Raw genomic sequence first — 22693 nt, 5'->3', positions numbered from 1 at the left:
CTGTAGGATGCTTCTTGGGTCAATGTGATTTTCTGACTTTCTTTTTATTCCCAATACTTAACACAGTGCCTGGCACATAGTAGGGACTCAATTAAGTCTAACTAATTGACTGATTTTATCAATGTGCAAACTTACTCTACTGGTTCAGATCATAACCTAACTACAATGTATAGTCTTACAGAGTTGCCTAAGACTCTGGCCACTTAAGGGATTTATCTATTAATAGAATTAATAAGTGTCATGGGAAAGGTTTGACCTGAGTTCTTGACTCCAGGTATAGCATTCTATCTATTGTTTCATATTTCCTTTCCCTGGGAGTTCATGGACAATAAGATTGTATTAAGCAGGTCAGGACTAGATTATACGAGATCTTGAAAGGCAGGAAAAAGAGCTTAAATTTTATGCAATAGGAAATGAGGAGCCATGGAAGGTTTTTGAATGAGGAACTAGTAACATGATGAAAGAGATAATTTTGGAAGATTCCTCTGGCAGGCCTTTGCAACATCAAATGGGGGAGGATAGAGTATGCAATTTAGAGGGTAGATGACTAGTTCGGAGACTGGCATGAGGTGGTGGAAATGGGAATGGAGAAGAAAATAAAAAGGCATTTCAAGAAGAAAATCCATAGAATTTGGTGGTTATCTATGGGACATGAAAAAGAAAAAGGATGGATAAAAATGATAATCTTTAAGTTTCAAGACTTTATGTATAGGGATGAAGGAACTAATATGCTTTCTTTAATTTCTTTGACCATTTAAATTATATAGTCTCTATTGATCTAATTAAACTTTTCAGAGAAGGTAAATTATTCTATGATATGATGGGAATGTATTTGTTCTCAGATATTAAAAAAAGAAACCTCTTATCTTTCTCTCTTTTCCTTTTTTTCCTTTATTGCCGTCGTCCATGTTTCTTTTGTCTTTACAATACACTATAGTATTGAAAAATGTAAGGACACTGTTCATGTGGTAACTGAATCTCATTCTCCTTGAAATAGTTATGAATTTGAATAGTCATGTTACTTGCATGTGTGACCATAGCAAACCTAATTAGATCAGTAAAATATAACAATAATAGCTACCATTTGTATAGTACTCTGAGGTTTGTAAAGCATCTTTAGGCATATGTTCTTATTTGAGCCTTGTAAAAACACTGTGAAATAGGTGCTATATTTATCGTCACTATTTTACAGATGAGGAAACTGAGGCTGAGGCCATTGATGTTGATTGTATAGCTGAAAGATAGCTAGGAACAGGGAGCTCTGGATTCCTGACCTTCATGAGGGAAGAGGGACCACAATGAGTTATATTTTATACTCATGTGCTCAATTCACATGTGCAGTACTGGCTTACTTCTATAACATAGTAATTATCAATTTGTTTGCTTCATTTTTAGAATTTGATTCAAATGATATAATATGCATATAAAATATGCATATAATATGCATAAAATGTGTAATATTCATCTTCTTGAAGTGCCCAAGTAATTATTATCTGTGCTCAAAGTATAGGTTGATTTTCCTCTTAGAAGAGGTAAAGGGGATTGAAGAATACCCTAAAGTTATCAGGGAGAATGAAATATTCCCTAAAAACATGTCCTTCAGCCCCAAACAACAATAACAACAACAAAGCAAATGTGGTGAGGTCTGTCCCTTATATATAGCATGGAGGTGGGGTGGGGTGTGTTTGTCATTGTATGACTCAAAGGGAGGTAGAATAAACATCTCTAGCCTTTTCTCCCCCATCCTTCTCCAGGAGACTTTAATTCCTACCAGGAGGGGTAGCAGGAGGTTGGGGCTGGAGGTCACTCTGCTCTCCTCAGAGAAATATGGTACTGGGCTAGAATGATATCCATCTGCTCTCTTAAATATTGTTAATCCAGGGGGATATGATGGGTTTCCATGTAACTTCTTATTGTTGTTACATTAGCGTGGGTGGGGGAACACAGGACCCCATGTATTATATCTAAGGCTGGACTCCTTCCTACCAAATAGCTCCAACATGAACAATTGTAAGAGCAATAATCACGTGATAGCAACCATCAAAGAAATTTATCCAATTTGATAACAAATGAAAATCAGAGAAAGTATACATAGGAGAATATATGCCAGCAAATACAGGCATATCTCAGAGATACTGTGTTTAGTTCCAGACCACTGTAATAAAGTGAATATTGCAATAAAGAAAGTCACATGGATTTTTTGTTTCCTAGTACATATAAAAAGTTATGTTTATACTATACTGTAGTCTATTAAGTGTGCAATAGTGTATGTCTAAAAAAAAACAAGATACAGACCTTAATTAAAAAATACTTTGTCACATTGTTGGTGGAGTTGTGAACTGATTCAAACCATTCTGGAGAGCAATCTGGAACTATGGCCAAAGGGCTATAAATAATTTCATACCCTTTGATCTAGCAATACCACTTCTAGGGTTATATCCCAAAGAGATCATAGAAGTGGAAGGAAGACCCATATGTACAAAAATATTTATAGCAGCTCTTTTTGTGGTGGCAATGAATTAGAAATTGAGGGGATGCCCATCAAATGGGGAATGGCTAAACAAGTTGTGATATAAGAATGTAATGGAATACTATTGTGCTATAAGAAATGAGAAGCAGATGGACTTCATATTTACCTGGAGAGGCTTATACAAACTGATGCTGAGTGAGAAGAGCAGAACCAGGAAAATTTGTACACAATTACAGACACAACATATATGTGACGACCAATTTTGATAGACTGGACTCTTCTCAGCAATCCAGGGTTATAAGACAACTCCAGAAGACTCATGATGGATTGAGATGTCTACACTCAGAGAAACAGCTAGAAAGAATGGAGTTTGAATGCAGATTGAAGCAAACACCTGCTCTCTTTCTTTTTCTTGTTTGGTTTTGTTTCCTCTTTTCCATTGTTCATTCCATCCATTACAATCCTTTTTAGTAATCTGACTAATGTCTAATGTGAAAGTATTTGCAGATCCTATACTTGATTGTATGCCTCCATAGGGTGGGGGGAGGAGATGGAAGGGGAGAAAATTTGAAACTCAAGGGATTGTGGAACTGAATCTTGTAAACTAAAAGTTAAACAAACAAATTAATAAAGACCAAATTTTTTAAAAAAGTACTTTATTGATAAAAATGTTAATCATCATCTGAGCCTTCAGCAAGCTGTAATCATTTTGCTAGTGGAGGGTCTTGCCTTGACATTTATGGCTACTAACTGATCAGGGTGGTGGTTGCTGAAGGTTGCCTGTGACAATTTCTTTAAATAAGTCCACAATGAAGTTTGTCACATCGATTGACTCTTCCTTTCACTTAAACATTTAGAGGCAATTGTAGGGTTATTAATTGGCCTAATTTCAGTATTGTTGTGTCTCAGGGAATACAGAGGCCTGAATTTCTACTCAGGAGAGAGACTGGGGAACAGCTGGTCAGTGGAGCAGCTGGAACACACATTTATCAATTAAGTTCATGTCTTATGTGAGTGTGGTTTGTCGTGCCCCCAAACAATTATAATAGTAATATCAAAGATTACTGATCACACATCACCATAACAGGTATAGTAATAATGAAAAAGTTAGAAATATTGTGAGGATTACCAGAATGTACCACAGAGACACAATATGAACACATGCTGTTAGAAAAATGGTGCTGATATACTTGCTTGATGCAGGGTTGCCACAAGCATTCGATTTTGAAAAAAGAAAGCAATATCTGCAAAGTGCAATAAAGTAAAGCACAATGAAATGAGGTGTGCCTGTATATAGGCACTCTCCCATTAGCAACAAGATAACTCAACTCAACCAAGAGAGAGTTCTAGCTCTCACCCAAGGGGAAGTTCCTTAAAGGCTCTAGTGTGAGAGGCTAGGAATAGAGACATGATGGAGACTGTCAGTTGCTTTCATATTGGCTTCTTCCTAGAGTCAGCAACCCAAAGTAGAGTTGGTCTGTTTTGTATTCTCTTTTTAAGCTGGCAGTCAGAAGCCCTGGAAGAGATGGAAGACACCTGAAGAGACTCTGAGCACCAAGCGAACTGATCAAAACTGAAGACCTCTTTTCTCCCACTCATCAATTCTTCCCCCTTCCCTCATAGGCCTGAGGGTACTGATCTCCACAAATAAAGAGTCCTCTAGTCAGGGCTTTATAATTGGTGTTACACAAATGAAAAACATAAGAATTTCAATATTAAATCAAAGAAGAAAAAGGATATGGAGCAGAGAGCTGTATTATAGGTTTGAACGGTGGAAGAATGTGACATAGAAGAGAAACAGAAGAGGAAACCTGTAAAACTCAGACTTAAGGGGTAGATATGAAGGCTTTTCCCACTCCTGAATCTGCTGAGAAATGAGTATGTGGAATATCACATTTGTCGGGTGAACAATTAATTTCTAAGGGTCAGAGGTAGAAGGGGTGGTTAACTGGGTGTAGTAAAGTATTGGATGTAGAATGAGGAAGACCTAGCTTGAAATATCAGTTTTACCAGTTATTACTTGTATAATATTAGGGAAGTCATTGCACCTCTGTTTTATCTGTAAAATGAGGGAGTTGTACTGAGTGCCCTATAAGGTCCATCCTTTAGAACTGTAGATCTTTGACACTACTGTATCACAAGTGGTGATGGCTGATGACTCCTTATTGAAATGTACTAAACCATCCATTGTCAAATTGACAACACCAAGGAGGTCAGCTGTCTCTCTGTGGCATAGGGTCCAGGATGTGGCAGAGAAGATTTACCAAAATGGTTGACCACTACCTCCTTTTGGTAATTCACATGAGTACAAATGATAGACGAAATCTAGGAAGAATTACTCAGGATTACAAAGACTTAGATAAGAAGCTGAAGACCCTAGGAATACAGGTGATATTTTAATCATTGCTCCTGATCAAGGGTAAGGGCTTTTGAAGAGAAAGGCAGCTATGGGAATTGAACAACTGGTTAAGATGATTGTATATGAGAATGGGATATGGATATCTGACCCACAGTTTAAATATAGGAATAACAGACTCCTAGCTAGTGTAATGGGAATGTAAATTTTTAAGATCTTCCCTGCCCCTAGGCTAAAGTGCACCTGGAGCCTGGGATGGGAGGCTTGTTTTTCAGTAGATACTTCTTGATTGGCCAGTGGGTCAATAAGGTTGTTACATTCTCTGAGCCAGGCGAAGGCTATATAAGCCCTGATGTGTAGCTTTGTTTTGGGGCTCACTTTGAGAAGTGTTCTGTGATTTGATCTGGATTCTGGAAAGCCGTTGTTGAGAGCCCCCCCACGGCTTTGAAAAACCCAGATGTTGAAACCCAGATGTTGATTTGGTATGGATGTAATCGTTGGACAGTTTGGAAACTGTCTACTTGATCTGTTTCTCTGTCATGATAATTCTTTGTATTCTGAAGTTCGGGGTGCTGACCTTTTCCCCCTGAACTAGGTAAATGATACATATGATTGACTGATTAAAGGAAGCTTGTTAACCCATTTTGAGTTGCTTTCCTTTAACAAAGCAGATCTAAGAACCTGTATTGGCAGCCACCCTGGGGAATGCTGGAGTGCTTGCTGCTACAGCTAGAAATGTAGAATACCTATTGAGGGTTGCTGGTTAGAATATATTTGACTGGAGTGATACAAAACCAATCAAAAGGGCTTGAAAATGAAGGAGAAAAGGAAGGAGAGAGAACACTGCTGAAATATACTTTATCATAAAGAGCAATACAAAGAAAGAAAAAGAAAAGTCGTGTGGGTACCTAGACATTCAAAGAAGAGAGAAATCAAGAGAGGATATAGCAATAAAAATCATGACTTCATATGCCTAGAGATACTAATGCAGTCAGGCAAAGTTGATCTCACAAACAATCACTGAGATTTGGTAGGATAAGTTTCACCATTAGCCTCTGACTCTAGATGGGCATAACTTTATTCAAAAGGGACAAGAAAGGTATTTATACCTTTTTGTACATATAATTTCATCCATATATGATACTCTCCAGGAGAAAACTCCCTCCATAGATGTAGGTGAATGACTTCTGAAACCTTAGTTTTGAATAGTTGCCTGGGACTCTACCCTGAAAAGTTAAATGATTTTGTGCAGGGTCATACTTACCTATCAGAGGTAGACCTTGAACTGATCTTCCTTACTCCATAATCAGCCCTTAATCCATTACACCACAGTGCCTCTCAAAAGGATAGGTCATGAGTATTTATTGGGAAATTTTATTAAGGGGGCCATGGAGTTGAGTATCTTGAAAAAGATAGAAGTGAAATTTTTGTTTGATTATAGTATCCTTGCTGAATTGAAGATATGAATGATGCTTTCTTAATGTAGTTCACAAAATTGACCCCAAGATATAATTTAGTAGTTATGTGAAACATAAATTATCCACATATTCAATTGAATCCAACCAGAATTTATCTAGCACTTACTATGTATAAGGTACTGCTAGGGATACAAAGACAAAATCAACAACAATCCCACCTTCAAGGAATTTACATACTACTGGAGGAAAAACAACATGTGCTTAGACAAATAAATACTGATAATGTGAAAAGAGAACTAAAAAGTAGTGGGACCAGGAAAGGCTTCCTATAAGAGGTAGCATATGAATTTAAGGAATTTAAATATTCTAAAATGTGGAATTGAGAAGGAAGTGAATTCCAGGTATGAGGTACAGCCTGTGCAAAGGCATGAAGGAAGGAGATGGAATGTTAAATTTGGGGAAGACAAGGTAGGTCAGTTTGACTGAAACACAATGGGAAATAATGTGAGAATAAGTCTACAGATGAAAATTAAAGGCAGACTGTTAAGTACTTTAAATACCAAGTTAAGGAGTTTATATGTAACTTTAGTCCCAAAGCCTATTAGGATGGGACTCTTTCCTCACTGGTGGAGATAAATATTCCATGTCTGTTTAAGGGACAGGGTGGAATTGTCAAGAGAGGGGAGCTCTTCAGCCCCTTCACATCTTTGGACTTGTTTTGTATCTTTCCCGTCTTCTTTTAGTTGTCTTTGAGTTGTTGAGTCTCTTTGGACTTTGGGCATTTCTGACTTCCAAAAGGAAGATGAAAGATGCCAACTTCACCTTTGGTTGTTGAAGGAAAAGACTCTGGGAAGACATGAGAAAAGGTGGCAGTCTCCATCATGTCCCTAACTACTCCATCTTGCTACTCTAGAGACTTCAGGGAACTTCCCCTTGGGTGAGAGGTCTCTCTCTCTCTCTCTCTCTCTCTCTCTCTCTCTCTCTTTCTCTCTCTCTCTCCCCCCCTCCCCCTTTCCCTCCCTTCCCAGCTGGTGCCTCACTTGCAGTGGGAGAGTTCTGTATACTTTCTCTGATCTCTATTTTGCTATTTATTTGGATAAATGAGTCTCTTGGCTAAGTGTTATTGTGGAACTGGTATTTGGTGAGAAAAAGGTCAAGCCTTGCTTATAAGGCTTAGGGTCCTGCTTTTCCCCAATAATAGCCATCAGAAGCTACCTTGAACTTGAAACTCACAAGAATAACCTAGACTCACAAAACCCTAGATTAATAATATTTAAGGGCACAGATAAATATAATTCTAGCCTAGTGGCTTCCCCCTGTTCCTGAGGAGAGCAAAGTAGCCAAGTCTCTGCCTTTCTGCTTCTACTCCTGGCAGGAATTAAATTTTCCCTTGGAGAAGGGTGGGGAGAGCAGAAGCTAGAGCCGCCCATTCTACCTCCCTTTGAGTCAAATAGTAACATCCTACATGTAGGGGACAGACCTTGCAACAGCTGGGGTTTCACTACATATATTTTATCTAAGAAAAAATAGGGAGTCATTGAGGATTTTCCAATTAAAAATAAACATTTATTAAGTGCCAATTCTTCACAAAGCACTTGCTACTCAACACAAATGTAAAAGTTATATTAAGAAAGTGAGAGTCTCTGTCCTCAATAAGCTTATACTCTCCTGGGGGAATTGTAGCATGTTCTTAGGCAAGTACATACAACATACACACACACACACACAGAAGAAATAAATAGAGATTTGTGGTATATAGGGACTTTAATATGGTGGAATCTGGAAATGTTTCTTGAAGGAGGTGGTACTAGAGGGGACCTTGAAGGAAACTAGAGCTTTCAAGAGGTAGAGGTGATGAAAGAACCTTCTCAGCACAGAGAACAGCCTGTATAAAGGTGTGAATGTGGAAGATAGAACATTGCATAGCAGAAAAAGCATTCAGGCTAGCTTGGCTAGAGCACAGAGTGCACGAGATGCAGCCAGGACAGATAGGTTGGAATCATCTTGAAAAGGCTTTAAATCTTCTATATAGTCAAAACTGTCCATTTTATCTCGTGTGGTCCTCTTTATCATTTGTTTAGTCACAAACTCTTCCTCTATTCATAGTTTCAAAAGGTAATTTCTTCTTTACCCTTTTAATTTATTTGTGATGTGGCCTTTTATAGCTAAGTAGAATATCTGGTCACTGGATTCAGATAGCTCTGGAAGAGAAAGTGAGGCTGGTGACCTTGCACAACCCTACTTCACTCAATTCAGAGTCAACTGCAAGTTCTGTCATCATTTCCCTGATGCCATGGTCCTCTTCTAAAGTGAAAAACAAACACAACAATAGCTAGGACATGTATCTGTTTAGAAATTATCTTGGTAAATGGTCGGAAGCATTAGTAATTAGGTCAATATTATTTTTGCCAGACTGTTGTCTAATTTCTTTTTTAAAGCAATTGGGGTTAAGTAACTTGCTCAAGGTTACACGGCCAGTTATTTCTGGGTGTGGTGCTGAGTATCTGAGCCCGGATTGTTGTCTAATTTTCCCAGCAGTTTTGTCAAATACTAAATCTTTCCCCACCAGTTCCTGGAAGTATTTAGACTTATCTGACACTATCCTACTATGTTTGTTTGTTTGTTTCCATATAATGTCGACCTAATCTGTACCATTGATTACTCTCTTCTTTTTAAACTAGTACCAAATGATTTTTATATACTTATTTTTATTTTATTAAATGTTTCCCAATTACATGTAAATTTTTTAACATTAATTAAAAAAAGTATGAGTTCTAAATTTTCTCACTCTCATCCCTTGAGAAGGGAAGCAATATGATATTGATTATAATCATGCAGAATATTTTTCCATATTAGCCATGTTGTAAAAGAAAACACACATACACACACAAAATCCATGAAAAATTGTGGTTGTTATGTTTGTCCTTTATTCTTGAAGAGAACTGTCATCAGGGAATGATGACATGACTTGCAGTTGACTTGGATTTGAGTGAGGGAAGGCTGTGCAAGGTCACCAGCCTCACTTTCTCCTCCAGAGCCATCTGGGTCCAGTGGCCAGATCTCTATCAGGATGACTGGAGATGGCTTAGGATACAATGGGAAACACTGTTCCTTTTAGGCTAAGCCCCAGAAAAATAAAGAAAGTAAAAAAAAAGTATGCTTCAATTTGTACTCAGTTCTCTCTCTGGAGGTTGATAGCATTTTCCCTCATGAGTTTTTTGGAATTGTCGAGGATCTCTGTCTTGATCAGAGTAGCATAATCTTTTAATTGATCATCCTTACAATATTGCTGTAACTGTGTACAATGTTTTTTTCCATACTAAATAATTTTTAATGATTACTTTCTAGTACAGTTTGAGATCTTGTACTAATAGACATCCTTCCAACTTTTTTTATTATTGCTTTTGATATTTTGACCTTTTGTTCCTTCATATGACTTTGTTATTTTCCCCAAATCTATAAACTATTTTTTGAAAGTTTGGTACAGAAATGAATAAGTAAATGAATTTAGATTGTATTCTAATTTTTTTATTATATAAACTCAACCTAACTGTAAGCAATTAATATTTTCCATTTATTTAGATGCCTCCCAGTCCTATTCATTACTCCCTGGATTTGGAACCAATGGCCCCTAGACAACTTGTTCAAACTTTCCTCAGAGGTTGGGGCCTCCTTGCCCTGGAGCAGCCTACCACCTCCATAGCCTCTTCATCCTGGTAGATCCCTATATGAGGCCTGCTTCCTTTCTCCCCTTGATGAGTTCTCCTGGAGTCTCCTTTTGGTGGAAAGGCCAAGGCTAGTCTGCCTTTATTCCCTTCTTGTCCCCTTTCCTGACTTTCTCAGGACTACAAAACCATGTTGCTGTGCTGGTACATTCATTCTCCCCCACTTCCCTGTCAAATCCTGGCTTCTCAGCTTCCTTTTGTAGATGATCTTTCAGTATTAGAATGTAAGCTTCTTGAGGTCAGGAACTTTTTTTGTTTATACTTGAATCCTCAGTGCTTAGCACAGTGTATAGAACACTAACAAAATATCTATTTCCTTTCTTCCTTGTCTTCATACAAACAGTGTTTTATAAAATTAGATCCACATAATCCTTGGGAGAATTTTGGTCGCTTCCTTCCCAAGTATTCTGTAGTTATTTTGAATGGGATTTCTCTTTCTAGATCTTATTGCTGGGCTTTGTTGGTTATATATTGGAATGCTGATGATTTATATGACTTTATCTTGTATCAGGCAACTTTACTGGTTATTATTTCAATTATTTTTTAGCTGACTCTCTGGAGCTCTCTAAGTAAACCATCATATCAGAGAAAATTTTGCTTTTTTTGCTTAGGCTTACTCTTTCAATTTCTTTTTTCTTGTCTTAATGGTATAGCTAGCAATCTGCTCAACAGAGGAGATTCTATTTTATCCTAGAAGTAATAGGGAGCCACTAAATCTTTGCCAACATATGGAATATTGTGTTAAGTTCTAGGTGCTCCATTATAGGAAAGACATTATTAAATGGGAGGGACCCCAGGGGAGGGCAACGAAGATGGCAAAAAAATGAGGATCATTTGGACGAAGGGGAGATATTTGACTAGCGAAGAGAAAGCACAGGGGAAATGATGTGTCTTTTAAGTATGTGAAGGGTTATGAAGAAGATGGATTAGACTTATTTGACTGGGACCCAGAGGGCAGAAGAAAGCTCAAAGGGGTAGAAACTGTAAAGAGAAAAATTTAATTTTAATACAATATAAAAACTTTTTAAAAAAAAAAACAATTAGAGTTTTTCAAAGATGGGATGGGCTGCCTGGGCGAGGGGAGGCGATGGCTTCTCCCTACTGGAGGTTATTAAGCAAAGGCTGAATGGCTAGCTATCTGAGTTGTTGTAGGAGAAGGCCTTGTGAATGTGTATGCTGGACTAATCTAAAGTCCCTTCTGACTCTGAGTTTCTACAATTCATCAGCATTTGTTAATTAGATACTATGTAGAGCAGGGACAGTGGGGAATCGTCCATTAAGCCAGGAATACTTGGGTTCATATCACACTTTCGATATTGACTATGGGACCTTGGACACTTACTTAATCTTTTGACTGAGGCAACACACCAGGATTTATTTACTAAATCATAGGGAAGTTGCAATCTTCGATGGTGAATGGAATTTCTGCTTTGGAAAGGGGAGGAAGGGAAAGGAATAAGCATTTATATAGCACTTACTTTATGCCAGGCACTGGACTAAGCACTTTACAAATATTATATCATTTAATCCTTACAATCTTCCTGTGATTTAGGTGATGTATTATTCTCATATTACAGTTGAAGAAACAGAGAAACAGAGGTTAAGTGACTTGCCCAGGGTCACAAAGCAAGTCTAAGCATCTGAGGTTGAATTTGAATTTAGATCTTCCTGAGGCCAGGCACAGCATTTGTATCACCCAAATGCTGCTCCTATGGATAGGATGAAATATCTGATGAAATAATATATTCTTTGCATATTTGTTTAAGTGCTTGTTGGTAAATGAAAAATACAAAGATAATTAAGGCAGTATATGTGCTTTTAAGGTGTTTAACATCCAGTGAGGGAAGATGAGGTACATATATAGATAAATATAATGCAAATTAGAATATAAATGATAAGAAATAAGAAGTCGAAAATGTTATAAGATCAGATAGGGAGAAAAAAATCACTATGACTAGACGCTTCTTTTAATTAAGACCTCCAAGTTGCTATTTTGGCTTGTACTACCGGTATTTGATATGAAGTTTAACATTGACTATGTTAACTTTCTACTTTGTTGAAGACTACTTTACTTCCCTGATAATATTTCTTATTTATAAAGAGAAGGAAAGTCTCAGTGTAATAATGTTAGTGATGTGCAGAACCCTGAGCAAGACCATCCAAGGCTAATTCCTCTTGTAATTTGTCTAGGGTAGGTCATGCCTTGGCTCACTCCTAATACTTACAGGCACAAAAAAGACAAGCGGTTCCATTACCATCTGGGCTCAATTTCCAAGAAATGAATCCCTGGGGAGATACATTTACACATAAAGGAAGAAACGTATAGAAAATGTTGCTCTGAGTTCAGGAGTTTTCTAGATTCTATAACCCTGTCCCAATTTATTGAGCATCTAGTATCCCTCACTGGGTCTTCAAGCTTGCTCTGAATTGAGTCAGATAAAATGACTGGTCTCATCCCTGAACATTCAGATGCTGTTAGTCTGTTTTCAGTCAGTGCCCCTGGAAAGTATTCTGAAGAAGGTGTCCTGGGGCTGCTGCTTGAATTGCTGTTCACCCTAGGCACTTGCTTCCTGTGTCAGCTGGATCTAAGCCAGATCTAATTCTTGGATCCAAGTGGGAAATTAGGCATTCCTGACTTCCTCAGAATGTAGAATTTCAGAGTTGGAAGCACTCTCAGAAGTCATCCAGCCCAATTTGTGCCTGTACAAAAACCCCTCTAGAATGTCCCCAATAAATGCTTATCTAGCTTTTGCTTTAAGACTCCCATTTAGGGGTGAGGGTCTACTTCACCACTTATACTTTTGGAGAGATCAAATTGTTAGGAAATTTTTCCATACATTGAGCCTTAATTTTCAGTTGAGATGCTTTTGGCCTTCTGTATGGAAGCAGAGTGGAAGCACAGAAACATTCCCCATCCTCAATTATATCTTATGACTAAATTCTAGTTGGCCAAATGTTATGCCTGTTGCTGAGTAAAATACAGTGATGCACTCTCCCGAATTTTCTGACTGCTTTACCTAAAACTACTGACATCTTTTGCTTTATGCCAAGGAAAATCAGCCCCTATTGTGTCCAAGTACAATATTTAGTTAAGGTCATAAAACCAAAAAGCAACCTTGTTTGGCACAGATATTCATAATGGAGCTCTGATTGCGAAGTGGATGTACTGTTTTCATAGAATTGTTGAAGAGCCTGAAGGGACTTTAGAGATCATCTAGGCTAATCCTTTCATTTTACAGATGAGTGAGGTGAGGAGCAAAGGGGTTAAGAGAGTTACCTAATGTCACAGAGTTAATTATTTGCTGAACTGAAACTAGATCCCAGGTTCCCCAATCCTTAGCTCTCTTGATGTTAAAAAAGAGTCTCAGTGAACTGGGCATACCACACTTTATGGCTCTGCAGTTTTGAATGACATCAGACTCCAGAGCATTTCCCCCCTTCCCTCATCTTTATCAGTGTTTGTGATGGTTGTCACTGGCATCATTGCTTTTTCTCTGTAGTGGCTTGTTGTATCTGGCATCTGTGAGCTCTTGAAACCATCAAATGGAAGGATAAGATCACTGTCCACAAAGGCTTAGCACACAGACAGTCTGCCAGAGTCGAAGCCAAGCCCATCAAGAACACCTCCCAGAGGTGTGCTGTGTGAACACACCTGGCATGAACAGTACCTAGCCTACTCCAGAAGTTAGAATATAGTGAGCATTTGAAAACAGAGAGGTGGAGAGGAAAAATGCTTTAATAACAGCTTCAGGCAGTGTAGAACAATATCTACCCAAATGTTTGTACACTTTAGTAGGTCCTTAATAAATTCTTGTTGACATGAATTGAGTTCAACTGTGAAGAACAGAAAACCAGAATAAGCCACAGACACAGATGAGAGGCAATGTGATATAATGGACAGAATGGTGGACCTGGGTTAAGAAGCTGAGTTAAGGAGCTAAGAAGACATGTGTTCAAATCCTACCTGAGATGTTTATTGACTGGTTAACCGCTCTAAGCCTTAGTTTCCTCATCTGTAAAATTAGGGGGAATAGCCCTGATGACCTCCACTTCTAATTCTGTGATCTTATCACTAGTTTATTTGCTAACTTTAATCTCTCAGCCTCAATTTCCTATTAAATGAAGTTAATAATAGCCTTTACCTTAAAGGATTGTTGCAAGAATAAAATGAGGTAATATACACAGAACATTTAAAGGGTTACGTGAATGTTAAAGTGAGGACTATAGGGTTGCTTTTTTTTTTTTTTAAAGAAAGCTTGTAGACCAAATTCAAGTCTACTATTCAGGGCTGTAAATGACTGTAGAGTTTTTTGATATTGCCTATAGACTCCAATTGAAGGGCAAACATGCATGCATGATATGGAATTGACCTTTGGTCCCGACTTGGTCTTCTCAGCCACATAGGAGAACTCTATGTACTTTATGCAATACAAGCACTTCTCTTCAGGAGTGTCATCTTCAAAATTGAAGGACAATAGTATCTGTCTGTAGCTCATCTCTGATACATACATACATATGTACACACACATATATGCAAATACATGCACATTTGTCCACATATATGCTATGTACCAGCTAGAAAGCTACTCATTCAGATTTAGGCAAACCTAACTGCAGATTGATGTCCAAATAGTTCCTTGCTTGTCAAAGTGTCAAAACACTTAGCAAGCTACGAAGAATACAAGTGTCCTTAACTTTGATTTGAATTAAAGCAGAATAAAATCACAAGTACTCGTGAGGCTTTGGGAATGTTGTTAATATTGAATGATGCTGAACAGCAGCCGAGCTAATTCCTATCAAGACGGGAGTTTGTTTATTCTGTTTAGTTTGGCAAGTCTCTAATGGTTTTGACAGTTTGCCCCTAAATGAATCTTCCAGCTTGTGCATGACCCAGATGGTCATCTATGTACTTACAAATATGAAAATTTCTGCATATTGATGTGTAGAGAACTCTATTCAATTCTGGGATTTTATGACTCTATGCATGTATATATAATAATATTAGTAAGAGCTAATATTTATATAACCTTTTAAATGTTCTGCATATATTACCTCATTTGATTCTTGCAACAATCCTTTGAGGTAGAGGCTATTATTAGCTTCATTTTATAGGAAATTGAGGCTGAGAGGTTAAATAGCTAATTTAAGGGTCACATAGCTAAGTGCCAGAGGCAGAATTCAAACTCAGATCTTCCTGACTCATCTAGTGTGCTCTATTATGGCTGTGCATTTGTGCAAATGTGTGTGTGTATGTGTATCATTGTAAAAAAGGGTGGATAGGAATACTTTCACAGATTATTTCACAGAGAATAAATCTATTTCAGTCTCAGTCTCAGTCAGTCTGTCACTCATGTTCCTCCCAACACATTCGCCTACATTTTTGATGCATTTAGGCAGTCTCTGCCAGTGCCTCTGATTTACCCTAGGGCAGGGGTTCTTAATGTGGGGTCAATAAACTTGTTTGTATTTTTAAATTGATAGTTATATTTCAATGTAATGATTTATAATCCTATGTTTTTTATTTTATGCATTTAAAAACTTTATTCTGGGAACAAATTTATAGGCTTCAACAGATTTCTTTGAGGCAAATAGGGTGAAGAAACCTTTCTCTAGAGGACAGTGTGCATTGCTGCCCTCGTTTGGGTAAACTATCACCAGTCTTCATTCACTTCCTTGCTCTTCCCAGAGTACCTTGAATACTCTGAGTCTCTATAGATAGATTTTTGCATTACATATACATATATTAAAACCTGTGCCTATTTACATATATGTATACATTATACTTAAGCTAATAATCTAACTAAAAATAGAGCTTTGCCTATTTATAGCCCCAGAAACCAGACTAGAGATGAGCAAGTTTACTAATTTTGCCCATTTGACACACAGAGACACATTTAGTATCACCCAATTATAAATGGAATTCCACTCCTCACCTAAGTAGCTCATTTCTATTTATTAACGGTCCCACGTTTTTTGCCTGATGCAGATATATGGTAGTTTCCTGCAAGACTCTTGGTCTTTGTGCTTTCTACAGACTTTCCTCCCCAGTGGCCACCTGGTTTATCTTCCTTTTGTTCAGGCTCCAGCTCCCATCTCACTTGGTTATGAATGGTTTTGCACAGATCAGCGTATTCTATTTCTTGCTGAATGCTTCCCTTTTTCTGAGTTACATTTTGTTGTTTTTGTGATCTCATTTATCTTTTTTTCTTTCCTCTCATCCAATTAACTCCATTGCCTCCTTCATTATGCTTGCAATGAGGTCACTGAGGTGTCCCATCACTGCCTACTTCTTGTCTGCTGCTCTCACAGGACACTTGAAGATTCTTTCTAGTAAAGTTTACTTGTACTCTGCTTTGAAAAAATTCAAGGATGGCACTTTCTCTATGAAGAATGTTAAGTCTTTACTGATTTGAGACCAAAGGAGAGTATATAAAGCAATGCTTCATTAGTAAGATAGGACATATATTAGTTTTCCCAGAATGGAAAAAGAATCCTAGGAGAGCATCTATAGGGCTAGAACTATGTAACTATAACTATGTTATGAAAGAGAATGAAGTGTATCAGTATATAGTAAAGAGAAAAGCAGGAAGACATGCTCATTCATTATTGGATTTGAAGGTCATGCGCTCTTAGTTTTAAGCAAATATTTTCCAGTGCACCATCTTTACTATAGGGATCTGTTTTTATATTGTCCAAGATATCCCATGGTAGGAGGAGGAAGTAAGTGAAACCTGGGTAGTTGGTTTACTTGAGCCAGGGTTGTGGGAATCCAGACTGGTAAAATAAGCCAGAGGGAAACAGTCTCTGACTGAAATTATCTTCTGACTATCCTTAAGATAGTCACCTGGGTAGCCATGGCTCCTTTCAAGATAAACACTTGTACCAAACTAGAAGATCACCATTTTATCCTAAAAGCCTGACTGACTTAATTCTCCAAGTGAACCCAGTTCAGGGAGAGGAAAAAGTACAAGAAATTGGATGTCCCTAACATGGAGTAGCTAGTCATTCTTCTTGGCTAGGTAGCCAAAGGCTGGGCTTATTCACTAACTATCACCCCATAGATTTATATGTAGTGACAGACTCCAAGTATAGAGAGAAGGGTGGCAAGGCCTGTGCTTGTGTCACTTGAAGGGAGGCAGAATCGACATCTTCAGCCTCTTCTCCACCCTTCTCTAAGGGAAATTTCATTCCTATGAGGAGGGGAAGCATGAGGTTGGGGCTGGAGGTCATTCTGTTATCCCTAGAGAGACAGTTTATTGGATCTGAAGAATATCTATCTTTCACTTAAATATTGGCAGTCTGGGGATATGATCGGGTTCCATCTAACTTCTGATTGTTTTGTAAAATTTTGAGGGAAGAGGGACCCCAAGCTCTCCATCCAAGACTCCCACCAAATAGAAGTTACACAATTAGCACAGAAAGAGAATAGTAAAGAAACCTATTTACCATAGCAACATGGATATCAGAGAAGTTGTACATGGGAGACCATATACTAGCCAACATAGAATGAAGTAATTCTCCCATTGGGAGTGAGATAAATCAGCCTGACAAAGAGAGAATGTCCTTGACTTTACCCAAGGGTAATGTCCTTAAAATTTCTAGAATAGCAATCTGGGAATAGGGACATGAAGGACACTGCCATCTCTTCTCATGTCTGTTCAGAGTCATTCTCTTTAGTGACCTGAATGGCTTCTTCCATTTTCTTTCTAGAAGCTGGAAGTTGGAAGTGTCTGAAGTGAGTATGCTTGAAGAGGTGTGAGGACTTAAAGCTTGAGGAGTACCCGAAGGGGACTGAAGAAAGATACAGCTCACTCTCCCTTGCTAACTCTGCTCTATTCCTCACACAGGGCAGGGCATTCGTCTCTACCAATAGGGACAGTCATATATCAATGGGTTTTGGGGCAGGGATTAGATTCATAACACTTGGAGGTTGGTAAATGCATCAACATAAACATGTAGAAGTGTAGTATGAATATTATTATTCTCATTTGATCAGATGAGGAAATGGAAGCTTAGAGAATAGGCAACTCACACATGATCATATAGTGATGAGGTGTCAGAGCTAGCATGTGAATTATAGTGTCTTGATTCTAAAACCAACACTACCATTATTCTATAGTTATTTTTGTGATGGTTCCTTTTATCATTTGCTTTCAATACCTCCCTTTTCTAATCTAAATAGCTGCCAATAAACTCTAAATAACTCTAAATAGCTGCCAAAATAAATTTCCTTAGACACAAGTCACTCCTCTGCTGAAAAACCTTCAGTGGCTCCCTATTGCCCACATTACACAATACATATTTCCCAGCCTGGTGTTTCCCACCATCTAGCTCCAAGGTACCTTTTCAGTCTTAGTTCATCTTACTTCCCTTCATGCATTTTATGCTTCAGATGTACATACTGGATTACAAATTTGTTATCCATGGTTGATGTGCCACTCCCCACTTCTTCCTATCCTCATAGTTGGAATATATTCCCTTTTCACCTTCATCTTTCAAAATTATTCTATTCTGTCAGGTTTTAGCTCAGGCACTGCCCCTTCTGTGAAGTCTTCCCTGATCCCTTTACCTGAAAATGGACATTCTTTTCTCAAATTTTCCTTGAACAACTTGTCTGCATTTCTCCTTTTCCACTATCCCACTCTGACTTGTATTATAATTAACTTTGTATAAACCATGAGAAATGTGCTTGATTTACAGTCAGGATGACTTCAGTTCAAATCTTGTCTGATATTAGCCTTATGAAAAGGGACAAATCTCTTAACCTCTTTGAGTTTCAGTTTTCTTATCTATAAAATGACTAGATGGCCTCTGAGGTTCCTCCCATCTCTAATTCTATGAACCAATGATTCTATCCTCCCATTAGAGTGTAATGTCTTTGAGGTCAGAGTCTGCATTCAGTCTCCATCAGTTCTTTCTCTGGAGGTGGATAACAATTTTCATCATAAGTCCTTTGGACTTGTCTTAGATCACTGTATTGCTGAGAATAACTAAGTTGTTAACGGTTAATCATGATACAGTATTACTTTTTCTGTGTATACTGTTCTCGTGGTTCTGCTCACTTCACTGCATGTCAGTTCATGTAAGTCTTTCCAGGTCTTTCTGAAGTCTTCTTGCTCATCATTTCTTATAACACAATAATAATATTCCATTACAATCATATACCACCATTTTTAAGTTGTTCTTCAATTGATGGACATCTCCTCAATTTCTAATTGTTTGCTGCCACAAAAAGACCTTCCAGAAATATTTTTATACAAATATGCCCTTTTCCATTTTAAAAAAATTTCTTTGGGATACAGACACAGTAGTGGTATTGCTAAATGAAAGGGTATGCACAGTTTGGCTACCCTTTGGGCATTGCTCTCCCAAATGGTTGAACCAGTTTAGTGAAAGATTCTTTATTCCTCCATCTTTCAACCAAGCTATAGATAGAGACTTCTTCTGGGGAGGTCAGCCTTTAACTGAACATTCTTTATTTGGCTACTTTTTTCAATATATTCTGAGGGTAAAGGAACTAATCTTGGCATGGTAGATAAATCCAACGAATACAGAAAATACATAGCGGTATTACTTCACCCAGAACTTTTAAAAATTTTATTAAAGAGTGATTTGGGGGCAGCTAGATGGCTCAGTGAATAGAGCACTGGCCCTGGAGTCAGGAGAACCTGAGTTCAAATCCAGCCTCAGACACTTAACACTTACTAGCCATGTGACCTTGGGTAAATCACTTAATCCAAATTGCCCTGCCCTTTCCCTCTCCAAAAAAAATAATAAAAAAGAGTTATTTGTATTTTTAATCTTAGGATCCACAGTCCTTTTCTTTGAGATTCTTCTCTTTAAGACCCAACTGTGATATTCAAATCCCGTCATAGTTATGAAATTGGAAAGGATAAAGACCAACAGAGTTATAAAGTCAAATCAAAGCTCCAAATGAATTACAGGTACTTTCCACCCCTCCCACTCCAGTACTTACATGGCTATCCATTATTACTATCCTTGAACTTCCTGGTTTGTTGCTAGAAAACAAGACAGGAATCATGAAGAAGTAAGATACGAGGTTTATACTGGATATAATGGCACTCAAATACACAAAGATCTATGATTTCATCAACTCTCTGCAAGAGTATAGCTTTTAGTTGATCCATACTTTCCCATCTTGTGCTACTCTCTTCCTCACACAAATCCACCATAAGGTATCCATTCAATGTGCTGGGAGACTTCCTTGAGTCCCCCTGACACAATGGACCATGTGAGCTGTCCATAATTTATTTCTCACCCCTGTTAGGTGACAGACGCATCTTTTTGATCATTCATTTTTCAGTGTCTCTCACTTAATTTCTTGTTTGTATTATGTTTTTAACCTGTTCATATCTACCACATACTTCTCCATTACTCTTTGGGTGATCTCTAACTTCAGGTTTTTAAAAGATGGTAGCATTCTAGGATTCACATTCATAAAATATCACCAGGAGAATATTTTCATTAAAAATATGTTTCAGGGAGCTCAGTGCCATGAAAAACTTTGCTATTTCCCCAAAATAATCCTGACTACTTTATTCCTCCTGTTTGGTTACAGGACTGGCTTATTTTCTATTTGCAGACTGTCCAAGATAATATGTGTGTATGTATGCATGTAGGTATGCTATATATATTCTTTATAGATTGTTAATCTAATTGCATATTGTAATCTGGACAACAGCCACCGTTCTTTATGTCCTTAATTTTCACTGTATAGATAGTCAAAATTCTTTTGTATAGTTGTAGTCATCATTTAGGAGGCTATTGCTGTGTTCTAGGGCTTGATCTAATTAGTTCAATGTAACTTATGAAAAGGAACATCTTGAAACCCTTACTAGGAAAAGGAATCCCTTTTCAACTTACTTGCCATATTGTACCTCCTTCATGACAAAAGACTTCCTCCATGACAAGGAATGAGACATGGATGACTTGGCTACCCTACGTAAGTGGAGGTTATTAGAGGACCTATCCAATCAGGGGGATTCCTCTTTGATGGCAGTTTCCTTGGGGGTCCGAGCCTTATATCTGTCATGGTGTCCTCCCATCCTGGGCAATTCACATTTCACAGTCAAAAGGGACTTGTAGGGGAACAGAAATGACCTCAGCTATTTGCCAATCCCTTTTGCTTCAAGCCTGATGGACACACACACACATGCACGCACACACGTGCATATTCTCTGTTCCTTAGTTTTCTGGCTGACTAATGTTGTACCATCTGGCTTTTGGTTTTCTTCTCATGAGACCAGGGGAAAGGCATATTTTAATTCTGTTGCAAGGCTATGGATTGTTTGTAGAGCCCTAACAAAGTATGGTGGGTTGATAGAGGAGTGGAGAAGGTGCTAAGTGAACTTGTCAGGGATTAGTCTTCTCTGTTGTTAGATCATCAAGTTATTATCTTGTTAGGAATGTTGGTGAAGAAATAGCTGAAATTATGTATAATTTTCATTTTGGAGAAGTTTGAGAGGTCATGGGGATCAGAGAAAATGTCTAGTCCTTCATCAGAAGTTTCCATTGTAATGGGGGAATGAAATACACAAAGGGAGCTGAAAAATATCCTAGGTGTGCTGGTGGAGGGAGAGGTGTCCATATACTTGTGAAATCCCAAGAGTCAGAAGTACAGCTGAGAGGGAAATAAAGCATGATCATCTTGTCCTGTGCCTAAAATGGAGGCCCTGGGAGTAACTCATCAATGGGATGCAAAAATAATGCTTACTTATCTATACCATGTCTGTTTTTTCAAGATTTCATTGATTAATATTACTTGTGGAAGCATTTCATTTGTTTGCCACATTTTTTTCTTGTCTATCTTGCACAAGGTCTACATATTTCCCCTTTCATTCTATTATTTTTCTTCTTCTCTTCTGTTCCTTATGCCTTCCCCTTCCAAAATGATGCTTTAAATGGAAATATCAGAAGGTTTAAAGATAGTTCATGTGAGTAAATCTTTAAAAAAATTGTTCTGGTCCTTTTTGTCCAAGATACTACAACATGTAGATGTCAGATATGACCTCTTTAGACCTTGGTTCCTGGGGCAAAATCCCTAATGTTTCTGCTAAAGTAAAAGTATAATTTTCTTGTAGTTTAGCTTGGTCAAACAAATCAATAAACAAACAAATGAATTAATAAACTAACAAATGAATGAATGTATGAATAAATAAATGATGAATGAATGAATAAATAAACGATTTAACAAATTGGTAAATGCCATTTTTGTTTTTACCCATGGAGAGACTCTTCTGGGGTCTGTTAGCTTGCTCATATCTTAGAGTCTTTCAGTGACTTGAACAAAGAAGAAAAGCTGAACAATGGTTGTTAAGCCTGAGAGCCCATTCATTTAATTCTAAGTTGATCAAATGTGTTTATTTTTCAATAGGGCTTGGTTTCATGAGTAGGGGGCATAGGTGGCTCCTGAAATTGAATGATTTTGGGGGTCCCTGTTTAGGATTTCCTGACCTTAAATTTCTTGCCAATTAATTTGACTTAAATTCTGGGCTTAGGAATTCATTCCTTTTAATCTTGTTGATTCAGTACCTTTCCCATACAATCAATCCTTTCCATCAACGCTACCGCAACATAATAATTGCTATGTGTCTGTATCTATGTGTCTGAGTCCTTTAAGGGTAGTATATGTTTATTTTGATTTTATTAATGACATTTATCATTGAAATATATCTCTTAGCATATATGCTTCATGGAGAACTGT

General features: G+C 37.8%; 1 protein-coding gene across 1 annotated transcript in view; it reads right to left on the bottom strand.

The window, feature by feature from the left end:
* Window positions 1-22693, bottom strand: part of POLR3G (RNA polymerase III subunit G) — a 527072-nt gene that overhangs the window by 332907 nt on the left and 171472 nt on the right. The gene's annotated exons all lie outside the window — the stretch shown is intronic.

The sequence above is a fragment of the Petaurus breviceps genome, unplaced genomic scaffold (genome assembly GCF_028583685.1).
Source record: "Petaurus breviceps papuanus isolate PSGF00001 unplaced genomic scaffold, PetGlider_PUasm1.0 175, whole genome shotgun sequence".
Taxonomy (NCBI): Eukaryota; Metazoa; Chordata; class Mammalia; order Diprotodontia; family Petauridae; genus Petaurus; species Petaurus breviceps.
Note: the sequence above shows the minus strand (reverse complement) of the source record. Positions and strands in the feature narration are given on the sequence as shown.